General features: G+C 42.3%; 1 long non-coding RNA gene across 1 annotated transcript in view; it reads left to right on the top strand.

Annotated features, from left to right (window-relative positions):
• LOC132375177 (uncharacterized) overlaps positions 1-22,145 on the top strand; it is a 252,359-nt gene that overhangs the window by 26,994 nt on the left and 203,220 nt on the right. The window contains exon 2 of the long non-coding RNA XR_009505953.1: positions 18,764-18,840. This is a non-coding gene — a long non-coding RNA (uncharacterized LOC132375177). The remainder of the gene's footprint in view (positions 1-18,763; positions 18,841-22,145) is intronic.

Genomic DNA, 22,145 nt, shown 5'->3' with positions numbered 1-22,145 from the left:
GGCATGGGGCTAGTTTCCGGGTTGTCTCTGGACAGTCACTGTGACTCAGGGTCCTTCCTGGTGGCGCGTGCATCGCTCAGCCAAGATGGATTCCGGCGAGAAGGATTCTCGGAGGTTGGTAGGACATACGGACTGGCGTCTCCTCTCTCCTTTTGACCTTTCCCGAATTCTTCAGGTTGGCGGTAGCTTGTTAGTTCCGCGTTCCTTACCAGGACTGCTGTTGTAAGAGAACTCATGCAAGTGGTTACTATGGTGCCTGGCCAGGGCGGGCGGTTTCCGTCAGTGGTTCCCGTAACGTTATGAACCCTCCTTTTGGTGAGTGAGGTGGGCAGGGAATAGGCAGGTAAGGGGCCTTCATACTGACAAAATGTAAAAGCCAGCAAAATTAGACTTAAGCGTCCCTTGTAACACTCTGAGTCCCTCTGCCAAGATTTCTATCTTGAGTTCAGAGTTCTCTGATCTTGCTGGGGCTGGGCATAGCCAAACCCCATCTAATCCATCTGTTTCCTCTGAGGTATTGGGGGCTAAGTGGGGACATTGCCCTGGGAGATGAGCTGCTTAAAAGGATAGTGTAGGGGATAACCAGCTGGACCCAGGCAGTGCTGTGTCTTCTGTTTGGTAAAATGTCCTTCACTGGAAAGAAAAGAACCAAACCAGAGTAGGGAATCCCCACCCAAGCAGGTAAGGAATCAACAAGAGAACACCTGGCTGGGCCATGCCTGTGGCTGCTACTCAAAAAATTTGTGAGTTTGAACGAATAAATGAATCAATAAATCAATTAACATATTCCAAACTTCCTGATCCTGACAAACTACGTTTCTAGGTTCTGCGGCTCTATGTAGACAAATCTTTTGGTACCCTCCGAGGAGCTATGGAAAATGAGAAGAGTGCCAGAGATGAGATAAGCAAATATGTTGTGATTAAAAAAAAGAAAAGAGCTATTGACTAGCCGTCCTTGCTATCAGCTTAGTATGGAACAGATTTATTAATGGGGAGGATCTTAAGTATTAGCAAACTTGGGGGCGGCAAAGAGGTTTAAGCTGGGGTGCCAGTTCTGGCCTAGTGATAATGCTTGTCCATCGAGAAGAATTGTGACACTTACTTTTGGCTCAGTGGAAAATGATTGATTAGCGATGTCTGCCTCGGGTCTGGGAATGGAGCTTGGTGGCACACATGGCAGGGATTCGCTATCCCTGAGGATTCCAATGGCCCCTCTTCTCATAGGAGGGAAGAGTCTTACTTAAAGTCACACAGCAGGTTAGTGGCGAGGACTAGCCAGATGGAATATCTAAGTGTCTTGACTCAATTCAAGTGCTTATTTCTGTCACATTGCCCACTTCCTCTACGTGACTGTTAGTTGAAGATCCCTCTTGTTGGGGGAGACAGAAGCAGTGGGAAGAGAACTTCGTCTAGGAGGTGGAGACAGTGACATAGTCACTGATGGAGTGATCGTGTATAGTCAGCTTGACCCATTTGGTGGGCCTGTGGGTCCACCCCACGGACACTGCTCTGACTGCCTGGACCCTGGGGGAGGCGGGGGTACCAGCTAGAGTAGGTTGGGGGTGCAGGCTATGCAGAGGCAAGCGGAAGGTAGATCAGTGGACATAGGATGAGATTAGCTCATAGGTAAGAAGTACATGAGTCAGCCAGGCACAGATTTTGGGGGGGTGGGAGGAAGGGGGGTATCTAGGGAAGTCTTGAGACTAGAGAGAAGACACTTCAAAAAAATTTCACAGGGACTTGAATTCTAACCACAGACTCTCCATACAAACTGAGCTGGTAGCAGATGAGATGAACAAATAAAAAATCTCACAGCCCATACGTAGCATCACAAAGAGTTACCCTGGTAGAAAGTCCGTATACATAAGATTAAATTACATAAGCACTCGTTGGATTAGCAAGCAGTGATGTAGAACCATGTTCTGTTCTAAATTGTTGATCAATTTAATCCTTAAAAGAACCATATGAAGTAGGAACAATTATTGTCCCCATTTTACAGATGGAACCAACTCTCCCAAGGTCAGTAAGTGGTGGAGCCACAATTTGAACCCAACCAATTTGGCCCCAGAGTCCTTGTTCGCAGCCTCTACCACAACCCTGAAATAGGTGCTGTATTGATGTTGCCCAGCAGTGTCGTGGAGTTTCTAAGGAGTGCAGTGCCCTGTGCTTTTTTTCTCACTGATTTTTATTTTTTTGTGATGAGAAGTCTTAGGGCTTCCTCTCTTAACAGCTTTCATATATAACATACAGCAGTGGTAATTGTATTTATCAAGTTGTACCTGACCTCCATAGTACTTATTTCTCTTATAACTGGAAGTTTGTCCCTTTTTGACAGCCTTCATCCAATCCACCCTCCCCCCACCACCTCTGGAAAACTCAAATCTGATCTTTTTCTGAGTTTGTTTGTTTTGCTTGTGAAGTATAATCAACCTCCAACACTGTTCGTTCCTATTTCACAAAGAGTGATTCGAAATTTCTATACATTTCAAACCAATCACTGTAATAAGTTTAGAGACGATGTCACCCTACAAAGATATTACTTAGTTATTGACTGTATTCTGCACACTGTACATTTCATACCTGTGACTCACTTACTTTACAACTGGAAGTCTCTACCTCTAGATCTTCCTCACCTATTTTTTTTCCTCCCTGACCCCCCTCCCCTCTGGCAACCACCTGTTTGTTCTCTGTGTCTGACTCGGTTTCTGTTTTGTTATATTTGTTGTGTTTTTTAGATTCCACATATAAGTGAAATCATACAGTATTTAGAAGACACCTTGTTTTCTTTCTGTCTCAACAGAGGCCATGTCTCTGGGAGGGGCTTTGCGGAGACTACAGTGGTTTAGAAACAGCACTGGGAGTCTTCCCTCCTTTTCCTTCCTTCTACCAGCTTTCATTAATATCTACTTTGTGTAAGGACACCGGATTACCGGGGGCACTTACACAGAATAGGTGGGGAATTGGGGTCGCTATTGTACGTCCATGAGATCACCAAGAATTTCAGGGATACCATGTTCAGTTGTTGTTTGTTTATTTTTTTGAGGGGCGGTTCCTTTTATCCCCCCCACCCCCAAATTATTTGATAAGTTAAATGGGCTAAACAACAAGGACCTACTGTATAGCACAGGGAACTATACTCAATATCTTATAGTAACCTATAATGGAAAAGAATCTGAAAAAGAATATATATATGTGTGTGTGTGTATATACATATATATATATAAATAAACTGAATCACTTTGCTGTACACTTGAAACTAACACAACATTGTAAATTAAGTTTACTTCAGTAAAAAAGCATACATTTAAAAAAATGTAGAACAAGCAAATAAAACTTCCTATACTTAAGATGATTAACAAACAGTGTGTGAATTTACAATCATAAAAGGGAAAGTTAAGTGGGGGCTGGTATTTGGGTTAAAACTAATCAGAAGCTTCCTTGGCATGTATGCCCCAGCCCTTTTTACTTTGTACAAGTTACTTACTCTCTCTGTGCCTCAGTTTCCTCATCTGTAAAAGTGGTACCCACCTCCTACATTGCTGTGAGCATGAAATGAGTGGTTATATGTAAAGCATTTAGATCGGTGCCTGTTACATACTAAGGGTGACTACAAGGTAGCTATTATTGCTCTGCAGGTTTGGGTTATCTGCTCTGTGACTTGTTTTTGGCCTTCTCATTTTCTGTTTTTAAAACAATTTGTGCCATTGGCATGCCCCAAGGATAGCATGTACAGTTACAAGTCGAAACAGGCCCCTTGGGAAGAAAAAGACTTCACCTCTTCCTGAAGCTGAAGATTTAAAACCCTTGAGATACACCTTCTAAATCAGGAATCAAAATATTTAATTTCTTGGTAGTGCAGCCACAGATTGCAGTAAGTACTTAGTAAAATAGAATCAATAGAAGAACGTTGGAATTCTAAGGGTCTCAAAACTTGGTTTGAATGACTCTGTGTATATTTTGAAGCACCAATTGTGCTGTGAAAGGTTTCTCTACCCGGCAGATAATGAAGTGATAAGAGATCTTTCTGACTGCCAAGCACGGGTTATCATGAGGGTGCGGATTACCGGAGGGGAGCATGGCCATATCTGCTGCAGGCACTGCCTGGGTCAATGTTGTATTGTGTAGGAGGGTGGCACATTGCCAGTTGATTGTCAGGGTGTTGAGATGGCCTCCGCTGATGGAATATTGATCTCAGGCCTGTCGGTTTCAATGGCATTCAGGAGTGAGTTGCAATAAAACAAGTTCCTGTTTAGTTTTCTAGATAGTTGCCATCCTGTTTTCTCTTTGTATGTAACTTTCCCTTCCGTTCTCAGAAAATACACATTACCTTTCTTATAAGAGGGACCTTTATGGAACTAGGGGAAAATGTGTTAAGACAAATACACCAGGCCTCCAATATTCTATCTGTGAGCCCTGCTAGGAATAGAAAGACTCCAGGGCAGTGAGGATTTTCAAGCCAGGTTGTAACCAAGGCGGTGTGTTCACTAGATGGGCTCATAACTGCAGTGAGATATTTCAAATGTTAGGTAATCAAATCTGTTGCAGGAAGAAGAGTTTAAACTTCCAAATTAGGTGTAATACACCCTCCCAGTGTCTTTGAGACCCCTGAGGTGGGACGGAGCTGAGTGAATTAGAAGCAAGCTTTGCTTTGTTTTCTGGTGTACAATCAATTAAGCAATTTCCAGAAGCAACGGCACAGTGGCATTTTACTTAGTTTTTTGGGTTTTTTTTTAACATTTTTATTGGAGTATAATTGTTTTACAGTGGCATGTTAGTTTCTGCTTTATAACAAAGTGAATCAGTTATACATATACATATATCCCCATATCTCTTCCCTCTTGTTCTGCCTCCCTCCCACCCTCCCTATCCCACCCTTCTAGCTGGTCACAAAGCACCAAGCTGATCTCCCTGTGCTATGCGGCTGCTTCCCACTAGCTATCTATTTTACATTTGGTAGTGTATATAAGTCCATGTATACACTAGCACTCTCTCACTTTGTCCCAGCTTACCCTTCCCTCTCCCCATGTCCTCAAGTCCATTCTCTAGTAGGTCTGCGTCTTTATTCCTGTCCTGCCCCTAGGTTCTTCAGAAACATTTTTTTTAGATTCTATATATATGTGTTAGCATATGGTATTTGTTTTTCTCTTTCTGACTTACTTCACTCTGTATGACAGACTCTAGGTCCATCCACCTCACTACAAATAACTCAATTCGTTTCTTTTTATGGCTGAGTAATAATCCATTGTATATATGTGCCACATCTTCTTTATCCATTCATCTGTCGATGGACACTTAGGTTGCTTCCATGTCCTGGCTATTGTAAATAGAGCTGCAGTGAACATTGTGGTACATGACTCTTTTTGAATTATGGTTTTCTCAGGGTATATGCCCAGTAGTGGGGTTGCTGGGTTGTATGGTAGTTCTGTTTTTAGTTTTTTAAGGAACCTCCATACTATTCTCCATAATGACTATATCAATTTACATTCCCACCAACAGTGTATGGGAGTTCCCTTTTCTCCACACCCTCTCCAGCATTTATTGTTTGTAGATTTTTTTATGATGGCCATTCTGACCGGTGTGAGATGATACCGTATTGTAGTTTTAATTTGCATTGCTCGAATGATTAATGATGTTGAGCATTCTTTCGTGTTTGTTGGCAGTCTGTATATCTTCTTTGGAGAAATGTCTATTTAGGTCTTCTGCCCATTTTTGGATTGGGTTGTTTGTTTTTTGATGTTGAGCTGCATGAGCTGCTTGTAAATTTTGGAGATTAATCCTTTGTCAGTTGCTTCATTTGCAAATCTTTTCTCCCCTGCTGAGGGTTGTCTTTTCGTCTTGTTTATGGTTTCCTTTGCTGTGCAAAAGCTTTTAAGTTTCATTAGGTCCCATTTGTTTATTTTTGTTTTTATTTCCATTTCTCCTGGAGGTGGGTCAAAAAGGACCTTGCTGTGATTTATGTCATAGAGTGTTCTGCCTATGTTTTCCTCTAAGAGTTATATAGTGTGTCTGGCCTTACATTTAGGTCTTTAATCCATTTTGAGTTTATTTTTGTGTATGGTGTTAAGGAGTGTTCTAATTTCATTCTTTTATATGTTGCTGTCCGGTTTTCTGAGCACCACTTATTGAAGAGGCTGTCTTTTCTCCATTGTATTCTCTTGCCTTCTTTATCAAAGATAAGGTGACCGTATGTGTGTGGGTTCATCTCTGGGCTTTCTATCCTGTTCCATTTATCTATATTTCTGTTTTTGTGCCAGTACCATACTGTCTTGATTACTGTAGCTTTGTAGTATAGTCTGAAGTCCAGGAGCCTGATTCCTCCAGCTCCGTTTTTCTTTCTCAAAATTGCTTTGGCTACTCGGGGTCTTTTGTGTTTCCATACAAATTGTGAAATTTTTTGTCCTAGTTCTGTGAAAAATGCCAGTGGTAGTTTGATAGGGATTGGATTGAATCTGTAGATTGCTTTGGGTAGTATAGTCATTTTCACAATGTTGATTCTTCCAATCCAAGAACATAGTATATATCTCTCCATCTGTTTGTATCATCTTTAATTTCTTTCATCAGTGTCTTATAATTTTCTGCATACAGGTCTTTTGTCTCCTTAGGTAGGTTTATTCCTAGGTATTTTTTTCTTTTTGTTGCAGTGGTAAATGGGAGTGTTTTCTTAATTTCACTTTCAGATTTTTCATCATGAGTGTATAGGAATGCAAGAGATTTCTGTGCATTAATTTGGTATCCTGCTACTTTACCAAATTCATTGATTAGCTCTAGGAGTTTTCTGGTAGCATCTTTAGGATTCTCTATGTATAGTATCATGTCATCTGCAAACAGTGACACCTTTACTTCTTCTTTTCTGATTTGGATTCCTTTTATTTCTTTTTCTTCTCTGATTGCTGCGGCTAACACTTCCAAAACTATGTTGAATAATAGTGGTGAGAGTGGGCAACCTTGTCTTGTTCCTGATTAGTGGAAATGGTTTCAGTTTTTCACCATCGAGGATGATGTTGGCTGTGGGTTTGTCATATATGGCCTTTATTATGTTGAGGTAAGTTCCCTCTATGCCTACTTTCTGGAGGGTTTTTATCATACATGGGTGTTGAATTTTGTCGAAAGCTTTCTCTGCATGTGTTGAGATGATCATATGATTTTTATTCTTCAATTTGTTAATATGGTGTATCACATTGATTGATTTGCGTATATTGAAGAATAGTTGCATTCCTGGGATAAACCCCACTTCATCATGGTGTATGATCCTTTTAATGTGCTGTTGGATTCTGTTTGCTAATATTTTGTTGAGGATTTTTGCATCTATGTTCATCAGTGATATTGGTCTGTAGTTTTCTTTCTTTGTGACATCTTTGTCTGGTTTTGGTATCAGGGTGATGGTGGCCTTGTAGAATGAGTTTGGGAGTGTTCCTCCCTCTGCTATACTTTGGAAGAGTTTGAGAAGGATAGGTGTTAGCTCTCCTCTAAATGTTTGATAGAATTCGCCTGTGAAGCCATCTGGTCCTGGGCTTTTATTTGTTGGAAGATTTTTAATCACAGTTTCAGTTTCAGTGCTTGTGATTGGTCTGTTCATATTTTCTGCTTCTTCCTGGTTCATTCTCGGAAGTTTGTGCATTTGTGAGAATTTGTCCATTTCTTCTTCAATCTCTCATGATCCTTTGTATTTCTGCAGTGTCAGTTGTTACTTCTCCTTTTTCATTCTAATTCTATTGATTTGAGTCTTCTCCCTTTTTTTCTTGATGAGTCTGGCTAATGGTTTATCAATTTTGTTTATCTTCTCAAGGAGCCAGCTTTTAGTTTTATTGATCTTTTCTATCCTTTCCTTCATTTCTTTTTCATTTATTTCTCATCTGATCTTTATGATTTCTTTCCTTCTGCTAACTTTGGGGGTGTTTTTGTTCTTCTTTCTCTAATTTAGGTGTAAGGTTACGTTGTTTATTTGAGATGTTTCTTGTTTCTTAAGGTAGGATTGTATTGCTATAAAGTTCCCTCTTAGAACTGCTTTTGCTGCATCCCATAGGTTTTGGGTCATTGTGTTTTCATTGTCATTTGTTTCTAGGTAGTTATTTATTTCCTCTTTGATTTCTTCAGTGATCTCTTGGTTATTAAGTAGTGTATTGTTTAGCCTCCATGTGTTTGTATTTTTTACAGATATTTTCCTGTAATTGATATCTAGTCTCATAGTGTTGTGGTCAGAAAAGATGCTTGATATGATTTCAGTTTTCTTCAATTTACTGAGGCTTGATTTGTGACCTGAGATGTGATCTGTCCTGGAGAATGTTCCGTGTGCACGTGAGAAGAAAGTGTAATCTGCTGTTTTTGGATGGAATGTCCTATAAATATCAATTAAATCTCTCTGGTCTATTGTGTCATTTAAAGCTTCTGTTTCCTTATTTACTTTCATTTTGGATGATCTGTCCATTGGTGTAAGTGAGGTGTTAAAGTCCCTCACTATGATTGTGTTACTGTCAATTTCCTCTTTTATAGCTGTTAGCAGTTGCCTTATGTATTGAGGTGCTCCTATGTTGGGTGCATATGTATTTATCATTGTTATATCTTCTTCTTGGATTGGTCCCTTGATCATTATGTAGTGTTCTTCCTTGTCTCCTGTAACATTGTTTATTTTAAAGTCTATTTTCTCTGATATAAGGATTGCTACTTCAACTTTCTTTTGATTTCCATTTGCATGGGATATCTTTTTCCATACCCTCACTTTCAGTCTGTATGTGTCCCTAGGTCTGAAGTGGGTCTCTTGCAGACTGCATATATATGGGTGTTGTTTTTGTATCCATTCAGCCAGTCTATGTCTTTTGGTTGGAGCATTTAATCCTTTTACATTTAAGGTAATTATCAATATATATGTTCCTATGACCATTTTCTTAATTGTTTTGGGTTTGTCTTTGTAGGTCTTTTCCTTCTCTTGTGTTTCCTGCCTAGAGAAGTTCCTTTAGCATTTGTTGTGAAGCTGCTTTGGTGGTGCTGAATTCTCTTAGCTTTTGCTTGTGTGTAAAGGTTTTAATTTCTCCGTCAAATCTGAATGAGATCCTTGGTGGGTAGAGTAATCTTGGTTGTAGGTTTTTCCATTTCATCACTTTAAATATGTCCTGCCACTCCCTTCTGGCTTGCAGAGTTTCTGCAGAAAGATCAGCTGTTAACCTTATGGGGATTCCCTTGAATGTTATTTGTTGTTTTTCCCTTGCTGCTTTAAATATTTTTTCTTTGTATTTAATTTTTGATAGTTTGATTAATATGCGTCTTGGCGTGTTTCTCTTTGGATTTATCCTGTATGGGACTCTCTGTGCTTCCTGGACTTGATTAACTATTTCCTTTCCCATATTAGGGAAATTTTCAACTATAATCTCTTCAGATATTTTCTCAGTCCTTTTCTTTTTCTCTTCTTCTTCTGGGACTCCTGTAATTCGAATGTTGGTGCGTTTAATATTGTCCCAGAGGTCTCTGAGACTGTCCTCAATTCTTTTCATTCTTTTTTCTTTATTCTGCTCTGCGGTAGTTATTTCCGCTATTTTATCTTCTAGGTCACTTATCCGTTCTTCTGCCTCAATTATTCTGCTATTGATCCCTTCTAGAGAATTTTTAATTTCATTTATTGTGTTGTTCATGATTGTTTGTTTGCTCTTTAGTTCTTATAGGTCCTTGTTAAATGTTTCTTGTATTTTCTCCATTCTATTTCCAAGATTTTGGATCATCTTCACTATCATTATTCTGAATTCTTTTTCAGGTAGACTGCCTATTTCCTCTTCATTTGTTTGGTCTGGTGGGTTTTTACCTTGCTCCTTCATCTGCTGTGCATTTCTCTGTCTTCTCATTTTGCTTAACTTACTGTGTTTGGGGTCTCCTTTTCGCAGGCTGCACGTTCGTAGTTCCCATTGTTTTTGGTGTCTGCCCCTAGTGGCTAAGGTTGGTTCAGTGGGTTGTGTAGGCTTGCTGGTGGAGGGGTCTAGTGCCTGTGTTCTGGTGGATGAGGCTGGATCTTGTCTTCTGGTGGGCATGTCCACGTCTGGTGGTGTGTTTTGGGGTGGCTGTGACCTTATTATGATTTTAGGCAACCTCTCTGCTAATGGGTGGGGTTGTGTTCCTGTCTTGCTAGTTGTTTGGCATGGGGTGTCCAGCACTGTAGCTTGCTGGTCGTTGAGTGGAGCTGGTTCTTGGCGTTTGTTACATTTGTTTGTTCCAAACAAACAACAATAACCACACATTACATATGGGTAGCTAGTGGAAAAGTCTCCTCTCTCTGTACAGATCCTAAGATCTCCAGTTTTCTCTACAGAATTAATCATGGATGTCAGTGTCTTTGGATATTTTTTCAGATATTATATGCATACATAAGCATATTTGTATATACCCTCCTTTTTTTAAACACACAAGTATGCATACTATTTATATTCACTTTTCTGTGTCTTGCTGGTAGTGTTAAGACGTGCAGAAACTCCTGGTTGATTAACCCATTGAGTCTCCAGCATTTATCAGGACAGTCACTCCTCTGATTGGAGGGTCACCTCAATCTAAGGAGGTACAAGGGGACAAAAGGAAGCTGAAAATGAAGGTAACGGATGTCAAATAAAACATTCAGAGGCTTCCTGAGGTTTGGCCGACTTGACCTAAGTAAATATTTAGAAATTCTATGGTAATCTTATCACATTCACATGACTGATGCTTTTCTATCTCTCAGTTCTCACTTTTGATGTCACGTCCTCCAAGAAGCCTGCTGTGATTACTCTTCCTAAAATAGCTTCTCCCACCGCTCCTAACCAGAGGATTAGGACAGCTTTCCGTGTAACCTCATTCATAATTTCCTACCATTTTGAGTATGAGAAACAGGAATGATTTTTGCATCTTACAAATGTAAAATTATTTTATATTGGAATACTCTTCCGAACTGTCACCTTTCCTCAGCAGCAGAGATTTTAGTATTTGTGACCTTCTAAGTTCAGTGTCATGCCAACCAGACCCTGAGATCAGTAGAGATGTGGCTAGCTCTTACATGTTTTTATATCTCTAGTGCCTAGCCAGGGTCTCAGTAAATCTCTTTTGAATAAAGAATAATGTCAATCCCTGCTGAATCTACAAGGTTTGCATCAAGCCAGAGTGGCCTTACCACGGTTTTTGTTTTGTATCCAAAACAAGAAGATCTGTGAGTTCTTCTGTGGCTTTCACTAGGGTCAGGAGTGTCCTCCAGTGAGTTATTGTGCGGTAAGAACCTTGCTGGGGCCTCCATCTGTCCCTCTCTGGACAGACCTCAGAGTCCCAGGCATGCTTGCATTTTTATTTTATTCATATGGGAGAGAGAATCACTCTCTGCATCTTCCTCCTTCTAGAAGCCGACTATACTGAAGAGAAATTACGACTTTTGTATTTCCCTATCACAGTATTTTTCTAGTCATGACTTACCCCCTCCATCTAACATCTCTTTTAACTGATTTCAAATTCTTTGAAACCTAGAAGCAATTAAAAAATGATTTTTGGGCTTCCCTGGTGGCTCAGTGGTTGAGAATCTGCCTGCCAATGCAGGGGACACAGGTTCGAGCCCTGGTCTGGGAAGATCCCACACGCCGCGGAGCAACTAGGCCCGTGAGCCACAACTACTGAGCCTGCGCGTCTGGAGCCTGTGCTCTGCAACAAGAGCGGCCGCGACAGTGAGAGGCCCGCGCACCGCGATGAAGAGTGGCCCCCCGCTCGCTGCAACTAGAGAAAGCCCTCGCACAGAAACGAAGACCCAACACAGCCATAAATAAATAAATAAATAAATAAAATTAAAAACACCCTGAATTTATAAAAAAAAAAAAAAGATTTTGCATCACATATTTAATATTACCAATTATTACCTTAGGGGACTCGAAATGCAGATTAAAAAGGGGTATGACTTCTGCCCGACCCAAGTTACATTTTGACTGTATTTAAAGAGAAGGCTTTTCAGAAAGTTTTAATTTTTCCTTACTTTCCTTACTTTCACACTGTCCATGATTGAGATGATTAAGGACCACCTCCCCCACCACTGAGAAAAGAACTTGTATTTGGACTGTCTCCAAACCTGGCCATCATCTTTGGCATGTGGCCTCTGAGATGGAAAGAGACATATCACAAAATACTTTATCATCTTCCCAGAAGGTCCTGTCTTTAATTTTGGAGGGGTAAACAAATTGAGTGACATGAATTCTGAACTGCTCATCCTATGATATGATGTTAAATTATTCTAACCCTCAGTGTTGCAGAGAGACAGTGTATTATTTTAATGCCTAAAGAGGGCAATAATTGGGAGTCTTAATCCTTGCAGGAAATGAAGCAATTAAGAAATCACACAATCAGAGACAAATTAGATGCCTAAATAGATGAACAGCAATGACATCCACAGCCCCTCTACTTAGTTAGGTACTTATTACTAAAAAGAAACTGGCCACATACACGTCAGCTACTACAGAAATGTGGGACTCACCCCTGCCAGGGACTGAAAGCATACGTATTATTTTGGTCTTAAACATTTTATCCAAGAATTCCTTTAGGCTTTTGGAAAAATGTACACAATGGCATTCTGTTCCTAGGCATGTTGGATGTTATAAAGGTTCAGAGACTTAGTTTTTAAAAATCTTTTCACTTATCACTAAGTCCTTGAGACATTTGGGCCTTGAAAGATGGGTAGGAGCTTGCCAGTTAGACAATGGGAGAAGGACATGTGATGGTTGACATACAAGGCAAGGTGTGCTCAATATTAGCTGGAGGTAAAGCTGGTGGAGTCTTGGGTGCCGCCTAAGCATGCCTACACATTGCAGGGAGGAGGCAGGGAGGAGGCATTATGGTCTGTAAGGAGGAGAGATAAGGTCTGGTGATGTAGATGTGTCCCTTGAGCAGCAAGGTGGAGAAAGGATAAGCCCACGAGAGACTTGAGGCAGGAGAATGCTGGGAGACTATGGCAGAAGAGAGATGAACAGATTGTGACAAGAGAACTCAGCACAGAGATTCAAACCATAAAACTTAGTGGCAGGTTGCCTATGGAGAGTGAGTGTGTCAAGAAAGACGTGACGGGGGCTTCACTCGTGGCGCAGTGGTTAAGAATCTGCCTGCCAATGCAGGGGACATGGGTTCGAGCCCTGGTCCCGGAAGATCCCACATGCCGCGGAGCAACTAAGCCGGCGAGCCACAGCTACTGAGCCTGCGAGCCACAACTACTGAGCCCGCACGCCTAGAGTCCATGCTCCGCAACAGAAGCCACTGCATTGAGAAGCCCGTGCACTGCAATGAAGAGTAGACCCCGTCCCTGCAACTAGAGAAAGCCCGCGCAGCAACGAAGACCCAACACAGCCAAAAAAATAAATAAAATAAAATAAATAAATTTTAAAAATTAAAAAAAAAAAAGAGACGTGATGGAAGAAGAATAAAGAGGAGGAGGAAAGGAGGAAGAGGGGGAGGAGGAAGGAGATGGAGGGAGGGTAGAGAAGGATGACAGTTGATGTTATATCTCTATCTGAACACACATTAGACAACACTGCTAGATACTGGAAAGACACCTTATCGTTTTACTCGTTCATACATTGTTCTTTTTTTCATTCACATTTTTTGAAAGAGTTTGTTGAATGAGATCAAAACGTACGGTGACTCATGGCTCCCTCCTGTGGCATCTGTTCTTTGACTTCTCATCCTACCAATTGCCTCTGGCTTTTAAGTCCTCTGATTTATCGTTTCTTGAACAAAGGTTTATGGCGAGCTTACCCTGTGCCAGGTGCTGTTCTGGAGGCTGGGGGTGGAACAGTGAACAAAACAAATAAAATTCCCTGGCTTCATGGGGTGGCCTCTCTTTGGCCTTTTTTTTTTTTTTTTTAATTATTTATTTATTTTTGGCTGTGTTGGGTCTTTGTTGCTGCGCGCGGGCTTTTCTCTAGTTGCGGTGAGCAGGGGCTACTCTCCGTTGCAGTGCGCGGGCTTCTGATTGCGGTGGCTTCTCTTGTTGCGGAGTGTGGGCTCAGTAGTTGTGACGTGCGGGCTGTAGAACACAGGCTCAGTAGTTGTGGCGCATGGACTTAGTTGCTCCACAGCATGTGGGATCTTCCTGGACCAGGGCTCGAACTTGTGTCCCCTGCATTGGCAGGCAGATTCTTAACCACCGCGCCACCAGGGAAGTCCCTCTGACCTCTTTGAATCTTAGATTTTTAATGTATTTTGGCATCAGAGTCGCGTTTCAGCATCTCTGACTATTGCTCTATTTTCCTAAGAAGCAGTTAAGCCCTAAAAAGTGCTGAAGAATAAATTTACGTCTGAGTCACTCTGATTTTGGTTTTCTCCCAAAAAGCCTCATTTATGATCTTCAAGACTCAGAGCCTCCCTGTGGCCTTGGATGTTGATAATAAGCAGGAAATGGCCCTGAGTCCCAAGGCAGAGCCCACAGCTAGCTTAGTGGCTGGTTATTTCTCTAGTGTGAGGTGGGAGTTCTGCTATAATTGGGATGAGGTGAGGTTTCTCTTATCTCTTCTTCTGCTCAAGTAGAAAAGAATTTTGTTTCAATTTAAAACGTGCTCAGTTTTCAAAAGACCTTTGAAGACAGGGGCTGAACTAGGACCTGGAGGCCCGTTGTTGTAAATGTTGGAGGATCACTGGAGTTGGCGGAGGAAAGGCAGGAGAAGGGTGTGTGCAGGGGTAGAAGGCATGTCTCTTAATAAACAGCAGGATCAGGCCCATGGACACTTCGTAAATATGAGGGAAGCAAAGTGCAAGGACCTGAGGTGCCCACTGAAGTCCCTGGCACACCATGAATTTAGAGAACATTTTTCTATTTCCCTTAATGTTTCTCTGCAAATTCCATCTCATTTCTTGCCTTAGTGAGGACATCCTTCACGCCTAAACAAAACCTCTGCTGTTAAAACCCAAGCCCATTACCCCCATCACTCTCCTCTGCCAGGACCCCCATAGGAGGGAGTGAAGAGGAGCTTCTAAGTGCTGTGGGCTCCAGGGACCGTCAGCCGCCTGCAGGGGGCCTCCTTGTTGCTCTGATTGACAGCTGCTGGTTGCCCACAGGATGGAGAATGTCACTCCCCCCTCCCTCTCCTATATCTCCAGACTCCCAGATTGTGCCAATATGATGGGTGCACTGACAAAGCAGCTGGATTTATTTTGGCTCATGGCTATTCTGTACACTTCTGCTGGGCAGTGTGCTGGCCACTGACTTAGGTGAATAAAGCGGCATCTAGTCTGTGGCTTAGTCAAAGACAGAAACCTGCATCGCCATACAGTAAGTATTACCCTAGAAGAGTGTATAAGTTGCAATGGCAAGATGGAAGGAAGAGCAGTTAATCCCACTGGAAGGTGCACAGCGAGGTCTAGCAAGGAGACGGCATTTGAATTAGGAAATTAAGGATGAGTGGGTTTGCCAGGGATACAGAGAAGGTGCTATTCCAGATCGAGAGAACATGGACAGATGCTCAGAGGTGCCTGACATCCAGGACTATCCATTAGTCCAGGAGCCAGTGTAGCATCTCCACATGGTTGGGGCCAATAAGGGAGAGTTTGAAGTGTAGATTGGAGTGCCATGCTGTGGAGTGGCATTGGATTTGGTATTTAATGGGAAATCAGAGGTTTTTAAGCAGGTGAGATTCCAGTTTTAGAAACACCTCTCTGATAGGAATGTGGAGGACAACTGTAAAAGATAGAAAAGTAGAGACAGGGACCCCAGCTGCGAGATCACTGCAGCAATGCAGGGACCCCAGCTGCGAGATCACTGCAGCAATGCAGGGACCCCAGCTGCGAGATCACTGCAGCAATGCAGGGACCCCAGCTGCGAGATCACTGCAGCAATGCAGGGACCCCAGCTGCGAGATCACTGCAGCAATGCCGGTGAGCAATGATGTGGGCCTGGGCTAAGGTTGTATCTCCACTCTGAACCTCTCTCCTGAATTCTGGCCTTTTATCCAACTGCCTATTTGATGTCTTTGCTCAAATATCTAATAAACATCTCAAACTCTGCTTGTCCAAGACAGAACTACTGATCTTCCCTTCTCCAAGCCTGCTCCATTTCTAGCCTTCCCCATCTCCATCGATGGGCGCTCCATCCTTCCATTCGCTCAAGAAAAAACCTAGGAGTTGCCCTTGATTTTTCTGTTTCATACCCCCATTTAACCAATCATAAAATCCCATCACCTTTACCTTCCTTGCCATCTCTACTGCTACCATCCTGGTCTAAGCCCCCATCATATTTTGCTTGCATTATTGCAATAATGTCTCCCTCCTTAAGTCTTTGTTCTTTCAAATCCTTGCTCAGACTTCATCTCCTCAGGGAGGTCTACCCTGCCCCCCATATCTAACACTGAAATCTGGCTTTACTCAGTGCAGCCCATCCATTTACCCACTTACTGTCCATTTACCGTGTTTTTCATAGCACTCATCCCAATTATATAGAATGTTACTTAATTTTCTTTCGTTGTTTATTGTCTCTTTCTGTAGTCAAAGGTAGCACCACAGGGGTAGGGTTCTTGGTCTATTTGCTCACTGCTGTATCTCAAATCACCTAGGAAGAAGCCTGGCACAAAATAGGGACCCAAGACATATTAGGTGATTGAATGGAAGTTTGCTGGAAAGAATGGAAGATGTAGGTTAGCAGAAATTAGAAATTAGAAATTAGAGCTCTTAGCATTGTATTGCTCTTGAGGGTGGAGAGGGGAAAAGAGTAAAGAGTGTTTCTGAGTTCCTTAACTTGGGCTGATGCCTTTACCTGATAAGGGGAAGGCAGGAGAAGAAAAATATCTGGGGGAAATTAATGAGTTCTACTTGGGTCATGCTGAGTCTGAATGCTTGTGAAATAGCCCAGTTCAGATGCTCGGCATATGGGTTTTGCTCAACAGAGAGGTCAGGCTGGAATTAAAGTTTTTTATAGGCATCAGCTATGAAGTGGATGAGATTCCCTGGGGAGAGGGAACCAAATGAAAGGGGGAAAATATCAATAGGTGGATAGATGCTAGGAGACATATACCTTTATTTTGGGATGCATCCAGGGTGAGCCAGCATGTACTAGTCGATATTCTTGGGTGGAAATTTGGTCTCCTTGGCATACTTGGGCACCTCTTAGGAAGCTGGAGAAAGAGGCAGATGTATGAAGAGGCAAAGAGTGAGCCGATCAGAGCACCTTTTGTCACACAGTCTTGGGTGAGTCTGTGTAATGCTTGGGTTGTTTCCTAGGCTCCTGTGTCCTCCAATCATCCTTGCCCCAACTTCGTGAATCCTGTCTACAGCATCTATCCCAAGTTGGGGTGATGTTCGCATCAAGATGGCAGACAGCAGAGCCCTAGCTTAGAGCATTAAGAGCTCCAGCAGTTGTTTTCTTCACTGAGTTGTCAGAAGGGCAGCCCTGCCTATATGTGCCTCTCACATTCCATGATCCATTAGAGACAATTTGCTACAAGGCTTCAGATTCCAATTTTGCAGAACAGTCAGAGATCACTTAACTGAATTTTGCCTGTGTACAAGAGCTGATGATGCTTGCTTCGCCAAATGACTCTTTAAGGAAATTCAAACAAAAAGCCATTTTCTTTTCTCTGCTCTTTTCATTTTCAGAAACTTCTCAGGGAAAGGCAACAAATGGATATGCAAGAATCTATATGAGCCTGAAAACCAATGCTGATTGGAAGGATGGGGAGTTTGGGCTTACACTGAATAGTCAGAAAGGCTGAAGGTCAAGGACCCTGATAAATGACGGCATTTGCATCTTACTGCCGTCCATCGGGGCAGCTATTGTTAAACTGGTCATGCCCACACAAATCTGTGAGGACCTTTAGAAAAGGAACTTCCATGTGAAAGTGCAAAGAAAATATGGGGTGTGTTTCCTTTCAGCTGAGAGAGGCTTTTCTCCAGTGGATAGCTTTTACCTTCAGGGCAGGTCCTCCAAACCTTTGTGGGCTAAATAAGCCATGTCTTTGGGTCTTCCTCTTCTCTAGTGTCTCCTTTGGGCACTAGGGCTGCCAGGGTGCCCTTTGTCTTCCCGACATAAGCACAGCTGCTGCAGATGGACAATGTCACGTTCTTGGGGTCTTTCTTGTGATGATAGTGATGATAGAGTCATGACAGTGCTGTTCTTCTTGCTGGTGGTAGTGGGTGTATCTGTTACTTAGTACTACAATAATGCTGCATAACAAAACACTCCAAACTCAGTGACTTAAAATAACAATCCTGTTGACTTAAAAAAATACACAACCTAGCAGTTGAGAATTTTGTTTTATTCGGTGGACGTACTTAAGGACGTAAGCCCAGGAGACAGCCTCTCAGATAGCTCTGAGAGACAGCTCAGAAGAGGTCAGGGAGGAGCCAGGATATATAGGAGTTAAACAAACAAACAAACAAACAAAACAGATAGTAGGAACATCAAAAGATTACTGTTAATAAAAGAAAACCAGGCATCTCAGGTTAATGAATGTAGCACTTTTCTAGTTGGGAAGACGCAAGAGTCTGGGCCTACTGATATCATTCCTTTGATATGCACCTTAACTCTCTCGGCCCAGTATCCTGTTCTTTTCCATCCTGAGTCCCTTAGGGTGCACCTGCGCGGGGGTGGGGCTGCAGTGGCTTATGGCCTGGTGGCTACAGCATCCTTTGTTTACTGATACGGTAGGTGGCATTCTTTGTCCACAGTCATTTATTCTTGCTTACCTGTCAGTGGGTTGCCTGATGGTTGACTCTTCTAGGCTGGGCTCCTGGGAGACTGTGCTTCAAGGTACAGATCCATCTGGGCGTGGTTCCTTACCAGGGTTGTTCCATGTGTTCATTCCAGATCCCAGACTGAAAGAGCAGCAGCTACCTCGGGGAGAGTGGGAGTTCTTCTCATGATAATGACAGAAGTATAAGAAGGTAAGCTAGGTTTCACAATCTTTATTGCATCAAGTTTGCCTACCTCCTATTGGATGAAGCAAGTTACATGCCTAGACCCAAGTTCAAGGTATGGGGAAGCATTATCTGCCATCATGAGAAAAAGTGAATCATGTTGCCAAACCTGATATCAGTCAAGCAAGTACATACATTTCTTGTGTGGGAGGGGAATAGGGAATGAATATTTGCTGGACAGTATTCTCTTCTTCCACAGTCACCTATCATTTCCGGGGGCATGTGCAAGGTCTCAGCACATTCATTTATTTTCCTATGCAATCAACTAACACTTTTTGAGTCCATGCTATGTGCCAGGCATTGTGCTAAGCACTGAGGTTGTATTAACAAAGACGTAGAGGAAATTTGAAGCACACAGATCCTGGGATCCTGCTGGGGCACCGAGCAGAGGCCTGATCTGAGTGGCTGGAGAGAGAGAGAGATTTGCTCTTGAGCTTTGGGAAGGGAGTCAGTTTAAATCTTGGAGATCCTGCCTGCTAGGGGCAGTGAATACAGTTGATATTTCCCGTTTTCCAGAGACTAAGTTCTTTCTACCAGCCTCTGGCCTTCTAAGAGATAGCAGGTAAGATTTTCCTGGTCTAGAGGGAATATGTGTGTCTCACACCCTGAGTTCAGAATGAGTCAGGGAGACTGGCTGAACTAGATAATGATTTCTAGAACCAGAGCCTTGTCAGATCCAGGCATCAGCTGCCAGGATTCTGAGGTCCCCAGAGAGGTGGCTGCCATCTCAGAGATTTCTAAGACTTGGTCGGATTCAATCCAGTGGCATGTGACCCAAACAGAAGCTTCTGGAACTCATGGAGACAGTAGACAGCATGGCTAGATGGTGGCAAGGTGAAGCCTTGTGTCGGTATTTTCTGCAGTTGTGGCTGGTTGATACCTACACACCTGATTTTTCTCTGATCGTGACTGATGCTCAAAGGTGTCTTTGAATTGATTCATACATGTTGCTGGGGGCCATTCTGATTGCATTTCACAAAAAAGATAAATGTTTTGTCCACTTAACATCAGTGGGGCACCAAGTTCTAAGACCTATTTCAAGGAGAAAAACTCTCCTAGAGAATAAAAAGACTTGGAAGTGAAATAATGAATGAGCTGGAAAGGAAGCTTTCATTAAGTCTCTCAGAAAAGGGTTAAGTAAAGCTTGGTGAGTATCCCAGGATGGCACAAGTCATCATCAAAAATATAATACACAAATAAGATTGAAGCAGCTTTGGTGTTCACTGATTTGGTCAGTACTGGTCAGACAGTCAACTAATTTTCAGTTTCACTGGAGTTGGCCTTAGAAAGTTCAGCGTTAGCAGCTAAGTTTTATGAACACTTGACGTTTCATATGTTTGAATCCACAGATGAAGCGAATGCAAGGGGCATTGTGTAATCACCTCATAACCTGTGATGTCATTTGTCAGCCACTGCAGCAAAATCAGAGCTTTTTCACCATGGCAGTGACTTTTAGAGCCATCCCTGTAAAGTTTTCTCCTTAAGGAATTTTCTGAAGCGCAAATTCAGTGGCCATTTCTGAAACTGACCATCCAAGGTTTCTGTAGAGCCGGGGTCAGCAAGCTACAAACTGAGAGCAAAATCTGTGCTGCCGACCTGTTTCTGTAAATAGAGTTTTGCTGGAACAAAGCTCTGCTCATTCACTCGCATACTGTCCGTGGCTATTTCTCTGCTCCAACAGCAGAGTCGAGTAGTTGCAGCAAAGACTTGACAGCCCACAGAGCCTGAAACATTTACTATTTGGCCATTTACAGAGAAAGTTTTCTGACTCCTACTGTAGAGAGTAGACTGGGTAAATTGGCATGCACATAAACTGGGGGTACGGGGCAGAAACTCTTCTGGTTGTGATAGGATCTTTCCTGGAGTCTGGGTCTGGAGACCCCAGGTGTGGATGGGGCTTCAGTTATGGCTAGATTCATGGGCTCAAGGATGTCATCAGGACTCTCATTCTCAACCTCTTGCCTCTGCTTTCTTCTGTATTGGCTTTATTCTTAGGGAGGCTTTCTTTAAGTGGTATGAAAGATAGCCAACAGCAGATCTGGGCTTACATGGTCCAGCATCTATTGAAACCCACATCCCAATTCCATAGGACTCTGATTGAGCTGGGTGCCCAACCTGGACCAGTTTCTGTGCTCAGGAGGATAGAAGGATCTGTACTGAGTGAGCATTTGTGTTGTAGATCCATCTTCTACTTATGGAATGGGAAAAGAAGGACCATGCATTTGCAGCCCTACCAGCTGGGGGAAGAGGGGTTTCCGATAGGAATCAAAGGGAAACGAAGAATTGTTGGAAAATTTGGAGAGAGCCTAGAATCTAAGAATTCTTGAGAGGCTTATATTTGTCCTATTTTACCTCTCAGCATGATTTCTTCCAGATGCTGAATTTTCCACCTCTACGACCTGTCCTGCACCTTGCAACCCCTATCTTCTTCTGTAACTACTTGGTCTGTGCTGCTCATAATGTCTGTTCTTTCACTGCCTCCAAGTTCAATTAAAGAAGGTTTTTGTATGGTGCAGACTCTACTGTGAGCATGCAGTATTTGAGGGCAAAAATAACTCAGCACAGTATGGCAGAGACAGAATTTAACGTCAGTCATTACTCCCAAGAAAATATAACCACTCCTCACCATAGTGTATTTTTTTCTAACCCTGTGCCCCTCTAATGCCCCAGCTCACCACCATATTCTTGGTCAATTCTTCCCCTTAAGACCTTTCTTCTCACTCAACTCCAGACTCCAGCATCTCAAAGTTTGTGACGTATTTTGCTTAGACTGGTTTTACTGTCTCTATCCCGCCTCAAAGTAGGCTCCAGAACAATTTCTACCCCCCCAAACTTGTTAAGGATGTGTGAGAAACAAAATGTATCCTTCCAAGGTCATCAACTTAATGAATGAGCTGGAAAGGAAGCTTTCATTAAGTCTCTCAGAAAAGGGAGTTTTGAAAGTACTGTGCCATTGTCACAATGATTGTAGCAGAAGGGAGAAAGGAAAGGGGCATGGAGGGGACTGGGAAGGATACTATTTGCTTTCACATGCATATTATTAATGAAAATGCATTAATATGCATTAATGCTTTTTAATATGCATTAATGAAAATGCATATTAAAAAGCATTATTATTTGCTTTTAATATGCATTAAAAGCATTTTTAATAAAAATACGCATATTAAAAATGAAAATAAGAATGCATATTATTCTTACATTGAGAAATTGTAGTCTTCATAAATGGTTTTTCCTATAAAGAAAACTTCACTACATTATCAGTAAAGTATATA

This window comes from Balaenoptera ricei, chromosome 11 (genome assembly GCF_028023285.1).
Source record: "Balaenoptera ricei isolate mBalRic1 chromosome 11, mBalRic1.hap2, whole genome shotgun sequence".
In the NCBI taxonomy this organism is placed as follows: Eukaryota; Metazoa; Chordata; class Mammalia; order Artiodactyla; family Balaenopteridae; genus Balaenoptera; species Balaenoptera ricei.
The sequence above is the reverse complement of the archived record's forward strand: the minus strand, read 5'-3'. Positions and strand labels throughout refer to the sequence as shown.